Raw genomic sequence first — 20,292 nt, 5'->3', positions numbered from 1 at the left:
AATCATTAAACATACTGTACGCCCATGGGACAAACATTGTTCAAAGTACGACTCTCCGAACTGTTGCACTTGCCGATATTTGCTATCCGCACACACCAGCGATGTTCCATACGTCATAGTGCCCCAGTAATCACAATGCGGCAATCTACTATCAGCTAAGAAAAACTCCACTGTCATTTGTTATTTTGTTTCTTGCATAAGGATACTATTCTGCCTTCCGAGACTAAACACTATCTCCCTCTGCATCTGCATTGCATAAGGCTACCATTCTGCCTTCCGACACTAAATGTTGTCTCCATTTGCATCTGCATTGCATAAGGCTACCATTCTGCCTTCCGAGACTAAACGATGTCCCCATCTGCATTTGCATTTCATAAGGCTACCATTCTGCCTTCCGAGGTTAAGCTCTACCTCCACCTGCATCTGCATTGCATAAGGCTACCATTCTTCCTTCCGAGGTTAAGCTCTACCTCCATCTGCATCTGCATTGCATAAGGCTACTATTTTGCCTTCCAATTTGCATAAGGCTACCATTATACCTTCCGAGGTTAAGCTTTACAACCATCTGCATCTGCATTGAATAAGGCTACTATTCTGCCTTCCAATATGCATAAGGCTATTTTTCTGCCTTTCGAGGCTAAGCTCTGCCTCCAATTTCCTTTGAAACTAAGCGCTATCGCAAGCATCATTTATCTTGCTTCTCTTATAGGCTAAGCTCTGCCCTTCAATTCGCAAGACTAAGCTATGTCTTGTCTATATCATACTACTGCATCCTTCATGGGCTAAAATATCGCCAACTCATCCAAATGCGTCATTTTTCGGAGGCACCATCTTCATAGCTCGAGAATACCATGTAATGGCCTGAGGATCTCTTTCAATCTTTTGCATATCATTATTCAAACGCGTCATGGTTCGGAGGCACCATCCTCAAAGCTAGAGTACATCATTTCATGGCCTGCGAATCCTTTATCATACGCTTCATGGCCTAGGACATCATGGCCTAAGGACATCATCCTCATCGCTCGTAGACAACATTCATGGTCCAATGGGAATTTGCATCATGTTTAAATTTATGCACAATGTACGCTTGTATTGTTTCTATTTGTAGGTAAACCGGCGAGCAATGACTGTCCCAGCAGAATCGATCTCGCTCCAGTTCCCTCAGCCTGATCAAACCTAATTATTCCCGTAAACCGCTCACTCACCCAGCCCTAGATGTTGCGTCCGTTCTTGAAATCGCTTCAACGGTATGCTCCGTTGTTGGATCCTGAACTAAATACGGTCTGATTCTTGTAAAACCAGGGATATGTAGGCAACTCAGAAGCCAGGGTACGGTCTAACCTTCTCAAACCATTTCACTCAGTCAAAATTGGCCATCATTTCTTTACCCGAAAACTCTTCCGTTCTTCCCGAGTAAAGAGGGGCAGCTACTGATACCCAATTTTTCTCTATATATTTTTAAACATGCAAAATACCTTCAAAATAGCATATATATGCATATATAAGCATGTCCAAGGTTTTTATTAATTTTTTCCATAATTTTAAGATTTTAAATTTATTTATTTTCTCCCATTTTATCCACAAAATCCGCAATAATTATTTCCAAAATTATGGTATTGATAATTCATCTATTGGATTTCTATATTTATGCCAAAATATGTCTAATGTAATTTTTATATATTTTTTATAATTACATTTAGTATTTTTAAACCTAAATTGCACATAATTGCAATATTAGCCCTTTTTAAGATTTCATTATGTTATATATGCATAAAATTGGGTCCTGTATTTTTAAATTGCTAATTATATATTATAATTCATTGTAGCATTTTAAAATTATTTACTATTTTTTTATAAATTAAAAAGGGAAAAACTGGCTATTTAAATTATAGCCAAAAGCTTTCAATTATAGCCAAATCGGACCCCTAATTCCTTACCCAATTTACAATTAAAAAACCCAACCACACCCTATTTACACATACCCAAACCCAGAACCCACCTACCCCATTTAATCTCGACTGTTGATCTCTCAAATCAACGGTCCACACCGTTTCTTTCCTTTTAATCAAACAACTCCCCAAACCCTACCCTATTTTTCATTTGAGTCGCCTCTGAATCCTCTCCTCCTATCTTCTCTCTTAGACACCCTCAAACCCTAATCACTGTCCACCTTTCTCCAGCCACCTCCCTCGCCGAAAACCATGGCCTCTCATAATCTCCTAGCCCCTGCTTCACTCCACGCTGATTTGACACTACTCTGAGGTCCTCAGGTGAACCTGGAGCTGTTCGACTCTTATCCATGGTCTTTCATGCCATTTCCCGACCATCCATGGTTGTTCGAGTAAGATCTATGACTTTTTCCGACTAAAACCGGTGACGTTTTAAGGTCCTCTCATCTTCTTTGGGTTCTCTGAAACCCTAACTCTTGAGATTTTCCACCTTTCTTTAGATATGTCTTAGATCTAGGTATATCCATGAGTTGTGAACCGATTTTTCTTCATCTCTACTATTTTTCGAAAAACCCTAGATTTGCTATTATTCGATTCTTCTCAGATCTTTCGAGATCTGAGGTGATTCGAGTATTATTATGCATTTTTCTTTTAAAACCTCCTGTTTTAACTAACTATTTCGAATTTTTAATCACTCATCCTAAACCAGGGTTCATCCCAAGTGGTTTTCAAGGGTTTTTCTAACTTCTAAGTGTTTGATTAATTACCTTTTCGTCTTCGTGACTGATTTGTGCAAGAATATCAAATCCTAGTTGATTCTATGTGATTCCTTCAATCTTTTCTTCGATTTTGGGTGTTTTGGGGGTACCAGTCGGTTAGTTTACTCTATCTTTGGACTTAAACATTTTTCCTTATTAAATCCGATATTTTTGTGGTTTTGCCCTGATTGATCTTTGTTAGAGTTCGAACCTGCTTTTCCGGCTAAGTATTGTATTTTCTTTGAGGTCTTACTCGGTTTAATCTCTATTTTATGGGATTTGAGTAATTCTATCTGGAAATCACTATTCTTTTGAAGGTTTTGCTGATTACATTTCTCTATTAAGATTCGTGTGCCTAGATTATATCTATTTCCCTGTTTATGACTTTAATTGATCATCTCTGCCTTAATTAATTGCCTGTATAATTTTAGGATTACTGATTCTTTATTTGGTATGATTTGGACTCCTTACCTTAATTAAACCCTTGTTGTTACCGTTAATCAATTACCCTAATTAAGGGGGTCTATTCCGAACCCCTTTAGGTCATTTGATTCTTTAATTTTTGTTATTGTCCCTAATTGACTGGCTTCTGATTCTTTACCTTATTAGTTCTACTACTAAAGTGCTATATATACACTCTTGTTTTACCTCTCAACACACGGACAATTAGTTCAGAAATACACACACACACACACACACACACACACTCAAACTCTCTCTTCCTTCTATGCTACTTGTGCTAACTACTTGTCTAGCCGGGTGAAAGCCAAGGCTAAACTGTGGAACACTACTTTCTTTACTTTCTGCACTTTCTTCCTTAACTGGTATGTTCCTAGTTCAATTCTAAAACTCAACTCTATGTGCTCCTTGTCTGTTAATCCATGTCTCCTTCTACACTAACTTAATGGCTCATGTGTTTTATTGCCCTTCTTGTTTACTGCTTTATTCAGGATGCTTAAGTTTTTCCCTCTCTTGTTCAAGTGTAATCAGCATGTCTAACTGAGTTTTGTTTATTTCCCTCAACTAGTATGCCATGTTAGTATCATAGACTCTTAAAGTACTTCATTAGCACTAAGTGTCATGACTAATTATGTAGACCCCTGTCCTTAACATGACTATTATGTCTTATTACTATTCTAATTTCAAGCATGATTCCCTTGTTAACACTTTGAAGTAGTAATTATTTGTGTTCTGAAGGTCAATCAGTTCCTACTTGTTCTTTGTACTTCTTGTCCTATATGCATCTCTTCTCAGCCATGTTTATGTGTTTTTGATTTGGGCCCTCTATGTCCCCAACCCCTTATTTCTCTGCGTGTGAATGTTAAGATGATACTATTCTTTGAATTCGTTATGTGTGTGCTGGCTTGTTCCAAGTTGTTGTTGTTCCTATCCCTTTCTCCTTTCAAAACTGTTTCCCCTAGGCAACTCTTGTGTTATTTTGAAAACTTATTTCAAACATGCTTTGACAAAACTGTTTCCAACTCAACCCTTTTAAAACTATGCCAAGCACTCTCACATGTACTCTTAAACCACAAGGTTCTGCCCCTTTTGTGTGAGCCTAGCCTTGGCACCCTTGAGCTCCCTTTGAACTTGGACACATAAAAGCTGGCCTTTTCACACTGTACTTACTCTGTCTTGGCTATGAAATCTGGGTGTGAGCATTGCCCGGTATCCCTTGAGGTTCTTAGGGAACTCTGCCACACCCGGATATGAGAAAGACTATGGATATTAGAAATCATGCTCTTAGGTATCCATGTTTATTGTTTCAGCATGTGCATACTTACAAAATCATGTATTAAAATCTGCTAATAACTAGCACTTTACCATTATGTTATGCGCCGCTATGTACACTTAGAGATCCTGCCTTAGGATAAAAACAACCCTAATAAACAGGTCATTTCCGTATCTTCTGCATATTCTGAAAGTATGTAATACTTATGCATTTAGAAATCCTACTCAGGTCCTGCATATACATTATTCTGCATTTTTGTGCATTAGATATCATGCCTTTAGGATCGCATTCACATCCGCTTAGGCTTATCTAGTGCTGGTAATAATTCCAGAATTCTGAACATTTGGAACAGCATGTTTAGTAATACAATTCAAACGACATTCCCTAAGTAACCCTAATAACTGGAATACTGTTTTACACCTAGGCAAGCCTTAGGTGCTAAATTTGTCAAAACTGGAAACATGCTTCTTTATGCTGCTTTATCACCTGTTAAAATCAGTAGGTAAGCCTGATTCGGACTTCTTTTCCGAGTCATGTAATAAATCTGATTCTGTTGTTGTCACTTAGATACCATCCATAGGATATGAATTTAGACCTTAATTGTGTATGTGTCATGCTGTTTATGTGTACTGTATGTGGAGGTATATTTTAGCATGTCGTTTGTCTTCCATGCTCCCTTTAATCGAAGTCCTACTTATTATTATATGTCGCCATAATATTTTACCTTTAAACTTAAAGGTCTGCCTAGAACTACCCCCTTTTATAGGATAGGAGTCCTAAATTCCTCCGGGACTGATAGGAAGGGACGGGTAACAGCATGCAATAGGGGTCGAGACCAATCCTCTCTTTAACTACTTTCATGGGGCGGGAAAGGGTAGATATGTATATGATGACCAGTGCGTTAATAGCACGTGTATCCCTTCTCTAAGGAGTGTCATACCGGGTATTGCATTGATGTGATCCATATTATAAGCAAACCTAGGACACCCCCTTTGAATTTCCAAGTATGTTTAGATTGTAATACTTTTCAAAATTTTGCCTTTTATTTGTCCTTTTTCAAACACTTGTGTGTCTAAACTTAAACCCCATACTATTTGAGCCATACTTGTTTGTTTGCTATTTGTACAAATTTATAAAAATTGTTTGGCCAGGAACCATACTAGTGGATCCTGAGGGGTTCCTAACACCTTCCCTTTGAGATAATTTCAAGCTCTTACCCTATCTCCGGTTATCAAATGTAGTTATAAATGAACCCTATAGGTGCCCTAACACACCTTAAATTGTTAGGTGGCGACTTTTCAAAATTACAAACCCCCTTTCCAAAGGAAAAGAGTTGTCCTATTACCAAAAATGTCATGAACCAAATTCCGCGAAGGAAAAAGGGGGTGTGACACCTGCAGGGATCATATGTCATCCGGGGTGATTTCGAATCATTTTGGTTAAGTTTGGAACTACTAAAGTTGTTGCTGTCAGTGATTCATTATGATCACGAAGAGGCCTCGCGTTCGCGGATGGTAATTGAGGTAGAAGGGTTTTGTTCATCATGTTCGCAAAGAGTCTTGGTCAGGAGGGGATCACGTTCGCAAGATTGGGCACGCATTGGCAAAGATGTGGAGTCTAGCCTGGGATTGGGTCATTGCATTTGCGCTTTAGACTTTGTTTTTATGAAGGGTAGCTAGTGGATGGAACAGATCGGCCTTCTCCATCGCAAGGAGGCAGTCGCGATCGCAGAAAGTATTAACTGGCGGTGTATTTAAGTTGTCTAGTTCGGTACTTTGCCCATTATTTCTTATTTTGAATCTTAGACTTCGAGAAGAGGAGATTTTGAAGGAAATTTTACTACTACATTGGAGGTAAGCAATTTTCACTTGGATTTGGCTTTATATCTTGATTACCCATGGATTTCTACGTATAAAACTTGGAATTTTTATCTACACTTTAAGAGAGTGTATTTAGGGGATTTGAACACCTATTTGGACTCAACGTTGGAAATTAATATATTTGGAGTCGGCAAGTTATGGTCATCATAATTTGGTATAAGTTTAGGATTTCAAGCATGTGGACCCCGGTTGATTTTTGTTAACCTTTGGGAATTTCTTCAAAGATCAAAATTCTATGGATTGGGATTGCTTACCATGGCATTGTTGACATCCTTGGATGGTGTTTGGCTTGGATTTATGCGATTAGAGGGCTCGATCGAGGTTTTGATGTGATCCGAGGTTGAAGATTAGACCAAAAGTGTCTTGCCTAAGCTTTGTTTGAGGGTAATTTCCCTGTTAGTTGTGATATTTGTTATATGTTGGGAGTAACATATATGCAAGGTGACATGCATATATGCGTGTACTATGGTTATTCATGGTCTGGGTAGATCTTAGGCTATTATATGCCTTGTATTGCTATCATTCTTCTTTGATGCCATGTTTTTCCATTTGTATGACTACGTATTATTCATGCTAGGAATCATGTCTAAGCTATTTGTTTATTTGTTTGAGACATGATAGGGCTATTCTTGCTATGTTGAGCTACTTTCCTTATCGATTGTTTAGTCATGATATTATATCTACATGTTATATCTCTGTCTCTATGCAATTTTTATATGTTATGTCACATGTTGTTGGTGTCCTTGTGCATGACATGATATTTGAGCTGGTTTGTGTATGTTGGTATATTTCGTGTGGTATATTAAATTATATTTCTGTGAGATGTTGGCATATGGATACTTGAGCTGATTGATGACTGATTTTTTCCATAGAATCGATTTGATATTGATAGTAAGGTGACGCATACGCCAGGACCCATGTTGGGCTGAGTGGTATTAATTATGAGATGACGCGTGAGCTAGGCCCCATGTTGGGCTAAGTGATATTTTCGTTAGCTTTGATCTGATCAGCAGTTGAGCAAAGAACCGCCCTCCGAAGTCAGGTATTAACCATAAATGTGGGCACAATGTCATATCTATATGCTTTGGTGGGCGACTTGTGTTAGGCACTCGTACAGTGCTGGGAGAGAGAGAGAGAGAGAGTATGTGTGTGTGTGTGTGTGAGAGAGAGAGAGAGAGTCTATGGGCTTTGATCCAGGGACAGCTTGTTTAGAGTATGACTAAGGGGTACTTTATGTAAGGCACTATGAACGTGCTGAGATTATGTACACTTGATATTTGAATTGTGATTCTTTTTTAACTTGGCATGTATAATTGACATGTATGCGTAGAGTTGTATTATCACTCATGCTAATTGGTATTTGATGACCCTTCTTGATATTTAGAGCTTGATATTATAGTTTTATCTCGTTGAATACATGTCTAAGTGAATTTTATGGGTGTTGATGCCTTGACTGTTATATCTTAAAAGTATGCCTATTTCTCTTCATATTGTTTTAAGTTGAACCTAGCAATACTTGAGCCGATTTTCTTTATGCACTAATATTATGTCATTATTGCTATTGTTTGTTGTGGAAAATGAGTATCAGAACTTGCCAAGCTCGTCACCGCTTTCATCCAAAGGCTAAGCTTGCTATTTATTAAGTATAGAAGGATGGTTATACTCATACTACACTCTATACTTCGTGTGCAGATCCTCGTATTGTTGATAGGAGTGGTGGCCAGTGAACTGAATCTGGATTAGCTGGGAGAGTTTGAGGTAGCTCTACTGTTCTGTTCACATGTCTTGAAATACCTTTCCTTATTTCATGTTAAAATCATCTAGTGTTTCAAGTAGTATTTTATTTGATTAAGACCTTGTATTTACTTATTCTTTAGAGCTCATGTACTCGATGACACCAGATCATGTGATGGTTTTAGTTCTATTGTTGCTATTGCCATCAGCTATTTATGATTATTCCGCTGATGAGACTATTTAATAATGTTCTTTATGCCAGTTTCTACTTATTAATTGATGGCTTACCTTTCAAGCGGTGTTAGGTGCCATCATAGCTTCGCTAGGATTTTGGGTCGTGATAGGTTGGTATTAGAGCAGTAGGTTCATATAGGTATCATGAGTCATGAACTAGCCTAGTAGAGTCTTTTGGCTTGATATGAAGACATCTATAATTATCTTTGAGAGGCTATAGGGCTTTAGGAAACTTTTCCTTCCTTGATTTCTTGTCGTGCAATTTTATCTTGGCTTAAAGCCTATATTTTCTATTCTTTCCTACTCATTTTGTATGCGAGAGCTTTGATGATGATACAGATATAATGCAGGAAATTTTTTCACTTGTTTAGGAGGTTGGACTACTATTCACTTTGCGGATGAATTGTATATTATAGTCCTAGTGTTGGTGTTGCCCATGGGTTTGAGACCTTATACAGTGCAATGACTCACGTATTGGTCTTAATGCGTTGTGGGAGCAAAATGGTAGGGTGTTTTCTTAAGCCTGCAACCATATCAACCCATGATGAGGATTACTTGGTGCACAATTCGGGGTTTGGCTTTTGTTCTATTAGAGGTGAGTCATTTGGGATATGGATGTTCAGGCCCTAGTTGATAGATTTATGAGAATGGGTTTTCTTAAGTTGAGTAGAGCTCTCACTTGTGTTGTTGCATGACCATCCTTGTTTTAGCGCATTAAGGATTGTCATTATGATGGGCTCTGTTTGCTTGTCCTCAGGAACATGGTGTTGCGAGGTAATGCTAAGGAGGTGGTCCTTAGTGGTGACGGTGTGTTGTGACTTCGAGGTCAGATTTGCATTTCCAATATTGATGGTTTGCGGGAGATGATACTTGAGGAAGCTCGTAGTTGTGATATTCTATTTGTGCAGGTGGTACGGAGATATATCGTGATTCAAGGCATCTTTTTTGAGGCGAAGGATAAAGAAGGACATTATTGGTCTTGTCTCACAGTGTTTGCTTGTTAACATGTTGAGATTGAGCAGCAAAGACTGAGTGGTTTACTTTGGAAGATGGATATAGTGATATGGAAGTGAGAGCATATCATTGTGGATTTTGTGCTAGAATTGCCACAGATTTCGAAGATATTTGATGCTAATGATGGCATTTTATATTGGTGGTAGATTCTTACATTTTGAGAGTCTGAATTTGATAAGAAGGGTTTACTTGAGCTACTGAGGGATTGTGAATGCCTGATTATCATCTTGGTGTGCATACCGTCTTGAGTTGGGATGTGTTTAAAGGTATTCTAGTTGTTCATTGATGGAATGAAACAGATTATTTCAGCATGTGGATGAGTGTGGACTTTGGAGGAGTCATGGATTACATAGGGTCGCACCACGGCAGGTCATAAAAAGGTGTTTACAGGAGGTCACAATATGGGCAATCTCCTATGAGAAAGTTAGGGGTTGCATGATTTCTTATGAGGTTCCTATAAAGAGTTTTACTTTTTATCCAGTAGCGTGTGTGTTCTACGATATGGGTTTGGATAGCTAGAGGAAGATGGCACGATTATCACGAGGTTGGGTGCGCTTTTGGTCTGATGAATTGGGATGCATTATGGTTGGAACAACATGAGCTTGTGAGAAATTGACAGGGTAATAGTGTGGGATCATGGAAGTTATAGAGGAGCGGTCATTATGAGTTCTTGGGTTGTATTATTATGTCTTAGAGCCATGTGAGAGAGTCTACTATCGACGATTAGGTCACTTAGTCATGTATTGTTATAGATGCAGGACCAAGGGATGCTTGGGGATTAGATATGATATTAGGAGGATGATTTAAGCAAGGACTATTTAGGCGCGTGTTGTTGTCATTACCCAAAATCCCAACCTCTCGTGATGATGCCTAATACATTACTAGGAAAGCCGACAATCACATAACAACTATGCATTTGAATTAAAAATCATATTCAATAAACTCAACAGTGGAAAATCTCCTGGATAACTGATAAGACGAGTGTAACTCTACTACAACAATCCCAAAATTCTGGGGTTATCAAGTACATGAGCTACTAATATCAACTTAGTCTAAAACTCTAGTACAACTTTCTGAGAAAATAGAATAATACTGAATAAAAATGAAAGGAATTAGAGTCGAGGTCTGCGAGCGTTATAGCAGCTACCTCAATAGTCTCAGAGCAGATATTGGCACCAAACCTAGCAACCACCACGTCTAGAAGGTTACACCATTGATCTCATTCCCGCCAAAAATCATGTTGATAGTTAGTCGAGGAGGGACTTTCCCTTATATTCAAGGGCTCTGCGTTGTCTCGGATGTGGCCGTAATTGTTCTTAATGATCTCGTCCAAGTTCATACCTCTATTTGAGGTTATGAAATGGTTGATAGCAATAGTAATACCCAGCAAAGAGTCGGGGTCGAATTCCACATGGAGTTATACGTGGTATTTAGGAGTATAGATTACAGTGTATGAGTATGAACTATCTCTATTTGCACTTCCACAAATTGATGTTTGTTTAATGTCTATTCTAATCTAAGATTACAAAATTAAGAAATGAAACTAAGAAATAGTTTTTGTTGTTGTTTTTCAAGTGATATAAAAGGCCTAGGGCTATGACCTTCACCTAGGTGTTTGCCTAATGGGTTGTAAACTTTAAAACTTGTTTTATTGGTCAGGGTATATTATAGCTATCAACAATTGAGCACCCACTCAATACCTCTCGGTCAGAGAGTGATTTTTTCTAATTTGGCTTTCTCAAGTCCAAATGGGTATTGAACAAAGCGGTTTATACAAAGCTCAAATCGGATTTTACTATCTCTAGGTTCAACCTTTAATTGGGACTATCAATCTCTTGATTTATCCAATTTCTTATTATCCAAGTTTTTCTAGACTAAGTCTCTCTTTCTCAAGTAGAGACCAAGTCAAATAGACATGAACTAATGTTTGCAATCATTAATTTTACAAGAAAAAGAAGAACAAGGCTAAATAATAAGTACCCAACCATAAACAAGCAATAAATCAAACACCCATTAAGATTACATTCTAGGGTTGGGTCACAACCCTAGTGCAAATCTAGCTACTCATGCTTAAGATAGAAGAAATATAAGAAGAAATGATAACTAAACTCATATTGATAATTAAAATGATGAAATCTATATTCAAAAGGCTCAAAATAGCAAAAACTACTAAAGAGAGTAAAGAAAAAAAGGCTATTGTAGCTACTGATGTCAAAACTTAACCTAAAAAGTGAAACTTTTCTATTTATACAGGGCTGGAATTTTTGGACAAAAATGCCCTTTCGGAGGTTTTGTGGCCGCACAATTCCATCTGCGGTCCGCACTTTGCTTCAGCATGATAGGATTGGAAACTTGCGGTTGCATAATTTTGAACTGCAGTCGCACTTCTCTCTTTCTGCGGTCCGCACATTTCTGAGTGCGGCCGCGCATGGCTCTTCTGTGGACCGCACAAATGTGACTGCGGCCGCATATTTGATTTTCTGCGGCCGCACAATAATTGTGCGGTCTGCACTTCTGTTAAACTTGAGATGCGGGTTCTCTGAACATTTCATGTGTTGACCGCACTTTGCATAGATCTCTGATATGATTTTCTTCACAATCTGTGGCCGCAGATGATAATTTGTGGTCCGCACTTTAAGCTTTTGTGTCTGTTTTTGTCTTTGAGTTCAGATCACTCCTTCTTGAGATGAATTTCATCTTGGAGGCTCATTTTCCCATATTCCTGCAATTAAGACTATTTCATAAGTTTTCGGGAACATTAAATGCTTTTGGACTAAAACAAAAGCTAAAAGGCGCTAATAAGTAGTCAAAATCCCCACTTATCAACTCCGCCAAACCTAAGCTTTTTCTTGTCCTCAAGCAAATAAGGTAATTCCCGCCACCACAAGTTAAGAGGTATTCCAGCTAATCAAAGATGCATCAATCAAACATCAATTGGGACCAACAATTACCCACAACACTGATGAATTATCAACAAGTCAACGAGTTGAACTTCTAAGCACAAATAGTTCTAATGTGACACTTGAGCATCAAGAGTTGACTTTATTCATCAAGGAAGCTCGCTCTTGCATGTAGGTCATTGTGTATCCCAAACTCCTCTTCCTCTACTCTCCATTAGCATATCTCACTTAAGAATGTAGCACTAAATTCAAAGATTTGTGAAAGGTTCACTCATCTCTCTCAAAAGAATGTAGCAAGTATGACTGTAAGTACCATATGCTTGCCCCTCATGTAGATCACCGCTAATGTAAGCTCACTCGGCTTGAAATCACGTAGGGCTTTTTCGGAATGCTATGAAGGCTTTTGGACTAAGGTTGGATATGTTGTGATAGAACGGGTTCATCTTTTCTTAAGCACTCCATTTTCTCTTATCGGCTCATGTTTTGCCAACTCTTTAGAGAGACTTAACATATTCTTGGTCATGATATTCATTTGCTCCTTATTTTCTTTCTCCATGCTTTGCATCATTACTTTTTATTGAATCCCTTCAACTCTTCAATTTATTCTTCTTTTTGCATTCATCTTTTTGTTCTTTCATTCTTTTTCTTGCCTTTCCTTCTCGTCATTTCTTTTCTCTTTTTTTTTTGTGTTTTGATACCTTTTTCAAAATCCTCATCTCTTTCCCAAACTTATGTTTTTAGCCAATTATTTCTCAAGAGTGTTAAGGAAAGCTCGGGTGCCAAGAGAGGGTCACAATAAACGGGTAGAGGCTTGTAATATGGTTATCAAATGAGAAAGATTTTAGGCTCAAATGGGTTGACTAGGGATAACAACATTGGTGGGTCATAGACAATGTCAAGCGGGTCAAGGAGAACCTATAATCACTTCTCAAGCCAAGCAAAACTTAAAATTTTGCCTCGAAACACATTCGAGGCAAGTTCTAGACCACTCGCACGGGTACTTGGACTTGCAACAAAAACATCTCACCTCTCACACGACTGGATTGTTAAAGAGGATAGAGTCTAGGGCCTACAACGACCATAGTCAAGATTGAAAATCACTATGGTTCGACTAAGCCACGCGATAATTGCTTAAGTCAACACAAGAGTCAGAAGGTCATTAACTAGAGCTATTTCTTTCCAAAAAACTTGTTTTTAATCATAAGCATGTAGTTAAGTGTGTTGGTACCAAGTGAAGCATGTTTGACTCTTCGAGTCTGACTCAAGTAGGTCTTTTTATTCATTATTACTACTATTCTTACCTAAACACCAAAAAACGGATTCAATCCCTTAAGAAGGTTGTCACACCATCCATCGTTGGGAAGAGTCACCCGGTTCACACAAAACTACCTTTGGAAAGAACTGTGGTATTAAGAAATCCAAAGGCTTATTATCCACTCAAACATAAAAAAAAAGCTACTAGATTAAAAAGAAGCTATTAGGTTAAACAAGAAGCTACTGAATTAAACATTAACTAATAAGAAAACAGAATAACGAAGCTACAAAGCAAACTACTGAAAGCATAATGAATATACATACTGAGAGAGGAAAAGAGAGAATATATGCATCAATAGAGAGAGAGAGAGAGAGAGAGAAGAGAATATATACATGATAAAAAGAAGGAAGAAAATATTGTCAATTATTACAAACCAAATGTCTAGAAATAATCCAAATATCAAATAAACTCTATCCCCCCCCCGAATAAAAGTAAGCATCGTCCCCAATGCTTAACAAAATAAGAATAGAGAAGGGTAAGAGTGAAGAGGACTCCCTATGTGGCCTTGGACATCTCCATGCCCATAGCAGCGTCACCGCCCTCAGTCTCTCTCTAAATGGATCTCATCATCCTCGGCTATGGGAGTAACTGGGTGGGTGAACATCTGGCGCACTACCTCAGCAGTGTCGGCAGCCAAGTTTGGATCCTTAGACTGGCTAGTTGGTGCCACTAGAGCTGATGGTGCTGCTGGATCTACTGGTGCTGCTAGATCTGTCTCCATCAGCATATCAAATGGAAGATCACCAGAGATTACTATCCTGGTCACCTCTTTCCTCAGTCTGTCTACTGATTTCTTGTACACCTGGGATTTCTTCATCTTCTTTACCTGCTTCCCAAGCTCCTCAATCACTACTCCATGTGCTACCTAGGTATTCATGATGGTCTTCTGGTTCTCCAAAATCTTTTTTAATGTATCCTCCACTGTCGGAGGAATCTGGGGTGCTAGGGTGGATGATTATGCGTAGATAATGGATGAGTGGGCATAGGAACTGGCCTCAAAGCCGAGGTGGAAGGCACTGATGCTGAAGGATCTGAAGTAGGAGGAGGAGGCATAGCTGCTGCAGTGGTAGAAGGCACTACTGAGGTGGAGGGAATATCAGCTAACTCTACAGCTACCTGACTCTGCAGCTACCACCAAAGGCTTATCAGACTGGCCTACGGTATTAATCGGTTAAGCCTTTTTCTTTGCGTTCCTCGAGTCCATCAGAGAATACCAAGAGAAAGGCTTCATTTCCCAAACCTTTGTGTCAAAATCCCTCGGCTCCACCCCGCATCCGTAAGGTACTCAGTGATAGTGTTGGGATACGGGTAGGAGGTGTCATCTTGCCTAACGACCACAGAAACATGTTGGCCGACATCACAGCAACCATATTGATTTGGTACCCGGCCATGATCAAGGCGACTAGAACTTCCCGCTGAATAGGAAGATTTGTTTCATTTTGGCATAGGTCTAGTCTGCTTCATATGAAAGTTTGACATCCCTTTGCCTCGAAGTTTAGGGTGTTCATGTGAATAGGAACCCCTGCTGTTATCCATGGTGGTAGTGGCCCCAGAGCTGCAAGTATCTCAGCTAGCCATGGTCGAGCTGCATTTCCCAGTGCTAACTTTTCTAGGTATTGCACAAGCTCCATATCCTCAAACCCCAAATATGTGTGTAGCGTTTTATGGTCAAATGTCACCCTCAGGTTTCTCACTTTTCTTACTTTGGTCCCTTACTTTATATGTGCCACATTGGTATAGAATTCTCGGACCAGGTACTCATTTGCATCTACCACACTTTGGGTGAACCATATCACCCCTTCTACTCCCGGAACTGTCTCAACATCACCGGGTTATACTTGTCAAGATCTTTTAATAGGAATTGCCGCTCAAGAGTGAGCGATCTCACTGGACACCACTCTCGGAAGCTAGTGAAGGCGACTAGACTGATGAATCTATCTTCCCAAATTTCTTTGTTTTTCGACCTCTCAAGGCCGATAACTCTAGTATCAGCCCCTCGGTCATCATCCGGGATATTATCCACATCCACTGTAGTAGATGGTGCATCGGGGGCATGTGTAGGTGAGGGCTCTAAAGCCTGACTGTCACCTTCTGAACACTCGGAAGTGCTCTCGGAGGTGGAAGGTTAATCTTGGAGTTAAAATCTCCTCTGAAACGGTTGTGGCTGTGATTGAATGGCAGGCTGATCTTGCATAGATTCGCCCTCCGATGCTTCCCTAAACAAGACATAAGAACTTAATTCAGCAGGCTCTATAGCTCTACTTTGGCCAGCTGTTGCCTTTTTAGATATAGCTCTTCGAAGGGCGAGGGGAAAGGTACTTTTGCCTAGGCCTCGGGAAGGTTCACCCCTCCCCTTTGATGTATCCCCACGATCACGTGATCTAACCATTTTCTGCAACAAACAATAGTAGGAATTAGTTCTAGTTCAAGTGCAGATAAGCAGAAAGTTACAGAACAAAACATGTTGCAGGGTGGGGAAGTGTGGTCCGCATAATTGCAAGTGCCATCGCAGGTTGGGTTGAAAGGACCGCACAATTTGAAAGTGCGACCGCAGAGGTGAAACTGCAGTCTGCACAATTTTTAGTGTGATCACAGAATTGAAGTGCGGTCTGCACATTCTGAGTGCGGCTGCTAAATGGACACTGTAAAATGGCAACTCTCTGAAGATAGAGATATGCCTGATCTGCGGCCGCACATTTCTGCGGCCGCGATGGAAATTCTGCAATCCGCACATTTTTTAGTGTGGTTCGCACTATTTTGCCTAACCAACTGCCATAGTCTATACTTCTGCGTACCGCACAATTCCTTGTGCTGCCGCACATTCCAAATTTTAATCGGGCAGAGTCCTTTAGGGTTTCGATTTTATGCATAAATTGGACATGGTAGTAGCAATTAAACATGATAAACCAATACCCATTCCCTAAATAGCAACTACGAGTTTACCCAACACAATTTACACTCCACATAGATATGAAATTGACGAATGGTCTAAAATAACTAACAAATTCAAAGCTAAACTAAGAAAATTTTAGAATTCTAGAAATGATTTGAACATACCAGTGATGAAGTGGTACTAAGGAATAATCACATATGCTTAATTAGGTGGTAGATGATTGAAGCAAATGTGGGCAAAATTTTAGCCCTTTTTTTTATTTCTCGGAGAATGGAAAGTTTCAAAAATAGCATTAGGGCTACTATTTATACACATTGGGTCTGGTTAAGGGATCAAGAGACAAGTGCGGCCGCAGAATTTCTTCTACAGTCCATACTTTGTTACCTAGGGTCCAATTCCCTTTGTCGATATGCGGTCCGCACATTTAGCTCTACAGCCGCATAATGTGATGCAGACTGCATAATTCATTGTACGGACACATTTTAGCTATTTCTATGACAAACAAACTTTAGAGAGTTTTCATTTTCCCATCTCAAGTTGTGCGGTCCACAAAAGAATTGTGCAGCCGCATATTGCCTTCTGTTGTAGCATTCAAAATTGTGCGATCCGCACAATACATGTGCGGTCCACACTTTTTCCATACTTAGCTAATTTTTCTAAGCACAGTTCCTGTAAAGCACAATCATTCCTGCAACACACTTCAAATCCAGTTAGCACAAAATAAGACATATCTAAAGAAGAAGAAAAGAAAAAAAAAAGGAAAAAGAAACATGGGTTGCCTCCCATAAAACGCTTGATTTAACTTCGCGGCATGACGTAGATTACCATTACTTGAAATGAATTACCTCCACGACTTGGCCATCACCAACTTTTCCCAGATAATGCTTCACCCAATGACCATTGACTCTAAACACCTCATCATTTTTATTCTTCAAGTACAATGCACCAAAGGGTGTCACACCCACAACCTCAAACGGGTCACTCCATTTAGACTTTAACTTTCCGGGAAACATTCGTAACCATGAATTGAACAACAACACAAGATCACCCTCTTTAAACTCTTTGTTCCAAATGTACTTGTCATGAAGATATTTTATCTTCTCTTTGTATAAGGATGAACTTGTGTATGAATGGTATCGGAACTCATCCAACTCATTCAAATGTGTCACCCTTAAGTTGGCGGCGACATCCTACTGAAGATTAAACTTCTTTAAGCCCATATGGCTTTGTGTTCAAGTTCCACCAAAAGTTGACAAGCTTTTCCGAACACCAACCGATACAAAGACATTCCGATATGTGTTTTGTAAGCCGTCTTATAAGCCCATAAAGCATCATCAAGTTTTTTGGACCAATCCGTCCAGTTAGCATTCACTGTTTTGGACAAAATACTCTTTATCTTCGGGTGGAGACTTCCACTTGACCACTTGCTTGTGGATGATAGAGAGTCGTGACTTTGTGAGTGACACCATACTTGGTGAGTAAGGTATCGAAAGCTTTATTGTAAAAATGCAATCCCTCTTCGCTTATGATAGCCCGCAGAGTACCAAACCTTGTCAAAATATTCTTATTCGAAAACTCCACCACACTTCTCGCTTCTTGCTTTATTGTTAGGTAGAGAAACAGCCTCAACCTATTTGCACACATAATCAACCGCGACCAAGATGTAGGTGTTTCCACAAGAACTCACAAAAGGACCCATACAGTCAATACCCCACACATCGAAAATATCAATCTCCAAAATGGTAGTTAGTGGAATTTCATTTTTCTTTGAGATTCCATCGGCCTTTTGACATTCATCACAATGCTTGATGAGATCACTTGTATCCTTGTAAAGAGTGGGCCATTAAAAGCCGTAACGTAGCACTTTGGCCACCGTTCTTGCTCCATCATGGTGACCGCCATACGGCGAAGAATGACAAGCCCCAAGAATTTCACATTGTTCCTCCTCTGGTATGCATCTTCTGATCACTCCATCCGTACAAATCCGAAAAAGGTATGGTTCATCCCAATAATAGTCTTGACAATCCCGTTTGAGCTTCTTCCTTTGGTTTGAAGAGAACTCATCCGGGATGATACCACTTATAAGAAATTTTCTAGATCCGCAAACCATGGCACCTCTTTTATTGAAATAGACAAGAGTTGCTCATCGGAGAAGGAGTCATTGATTTTAAGGACATCATGTGGCCTCCCCTCCTCCTCCAAACGAGACAAGTGGTCCGCCACTTGGTTTCCACTTCCTTTTCAATCTTGGATGTTTATATCAAACTCTTGCAACAGAAGCACCCATCTAACCAACTGGACTTTGGAATATTTCTTGCTCATAAGATAATGAAGTGCCGCATGATCTGCATGGACAATCACTTTTGCACCCATCAAGTACGAGCAGAACTTATCAATAGCAAACACAATGGCAAGAAGCTCTTTCTCCGTAATGGTGTAGTTCACTTAGGAACTATTCATGGTCTTACTTGCATAATAGACTAGATGAAAATTTTTGTTGATAGGTTGCCCCAAACCAAACTCTATCGCTACATCACTTGCATCGCACATGAGCTCAAAAGGAACACTCCAATTTGGAGCAGTGATAATGGGAGTAGTAGTCAACTTGAACTTTAGTAACTCAAAGGCTCTCATGCAATCATCATTGAAGTGAAACTTAGCATCTTTCTCCAAAAGCTTGCTCAATATGTTCACCATTTTAGAGAAATCCTTGATGAAACGCTGGTAAAATCCTGCGTGGCCTAAGAAACTTTGCACGCCTTTCACCAAAGTTGGAGGTGGAAGTCTAGAAACCACCTCAATCTTTGCCTTGTTGACTTCAATGCCATTCTTTGAGATCTTGTGGCCAAGGACAATGCCTTCCTCGACCATGAAATGACATTTCTCCCAATTGAGCATCAAGTGTGTTTCTTCACATCTTGCCAACACTTTATCCAAGTTTGCGAGACAATCATCAAAAGAATTCCCGACCACCGAGAAGTCATCCATGAAGACTTCAAGGTAATCCTCCACCATGTCCGTGAAGATCGGCATCATACACCTTTGAAAAGTCGCTGGTGCATTGCAAAACCCAAATGGCATCCGCGAGAAGGTGAAAGTACCATAAGGACATGTAAAAGTAGTTTTCTCTTGATCCTCCAGAGCAATAAGAATTTGGTTGTAGCTATAATACCCATCAAGGAAACAAAAGAATGCACGGCCGGCCAATCTATCAAGCATTTGATCTAGGAAGGGAAGTGGAAAGTGGTCCTTCTTTGTGACTTTGTTGAGCTTACGATAGTCCATACACACTCCCCCTTCCCCCCCCTCCCCGATCACCATTCTTATAGGAATCAACTCATTTTTATCATTGGTGACCACCGTCATGCCCCCTTTCTTTGGGACACATTGAACTGGAGAAGTCCACGAACTATCAAAAATAAGGTAGACAACCCCGGTATCCAACCACTTAATGATATCCTTTTTGACAACCTCTTGCATGGCTTCATTGAGTCTCCTTTGATGTTCTATAGATGGTTTGGTACCTTCCTCCAAGCTAATCTTGTGCATGCAAAAACCGGGCCTTATCCCCAGAATATCCGCCAATGTCCATCCAATAGCCTTCTTCCTCTTTTGTAGCACCACCAATGTAGAGTATACCTGCACGTTAGTCAAATAAGAGGAAAGAATAACCGGTAAAGTAGAAGACGGGCAAAGAAATTCATACCGAAGATGTAGAGGCAATGGCTTCAACTCTAAGATGGGGGGCTCTTCAATTGAAGTCTTTATTGGAGGAGTTGTCCTATTTTGGACAATTTGCGGGGTTCATAAGTATACAACCCCATTCCTTGCAAAGAGTTAACGCATTCCACGAAGCCCTCCATCTCTTCATCATCAGAGTTGA

Source organism: Nicotiana sylvestris, chromosome 3, assembly GCF_000393655.2.
Source record: "Nicotiana sylvestris chromosome 3, ASM39365v2, whole genome shotgun sequence".
Lineage (NCBI taxonomy): Eukaryota > Viridiplantae > Streptophyta > Magnoliopsida > Solanales > Solanaceae > Nicotiana > Nicotiana sylvestris.
The sequence above is the reverse complement of the archived record's forward strand: the minus strand, read 5'-3'. Positions refer to the sequence as shown.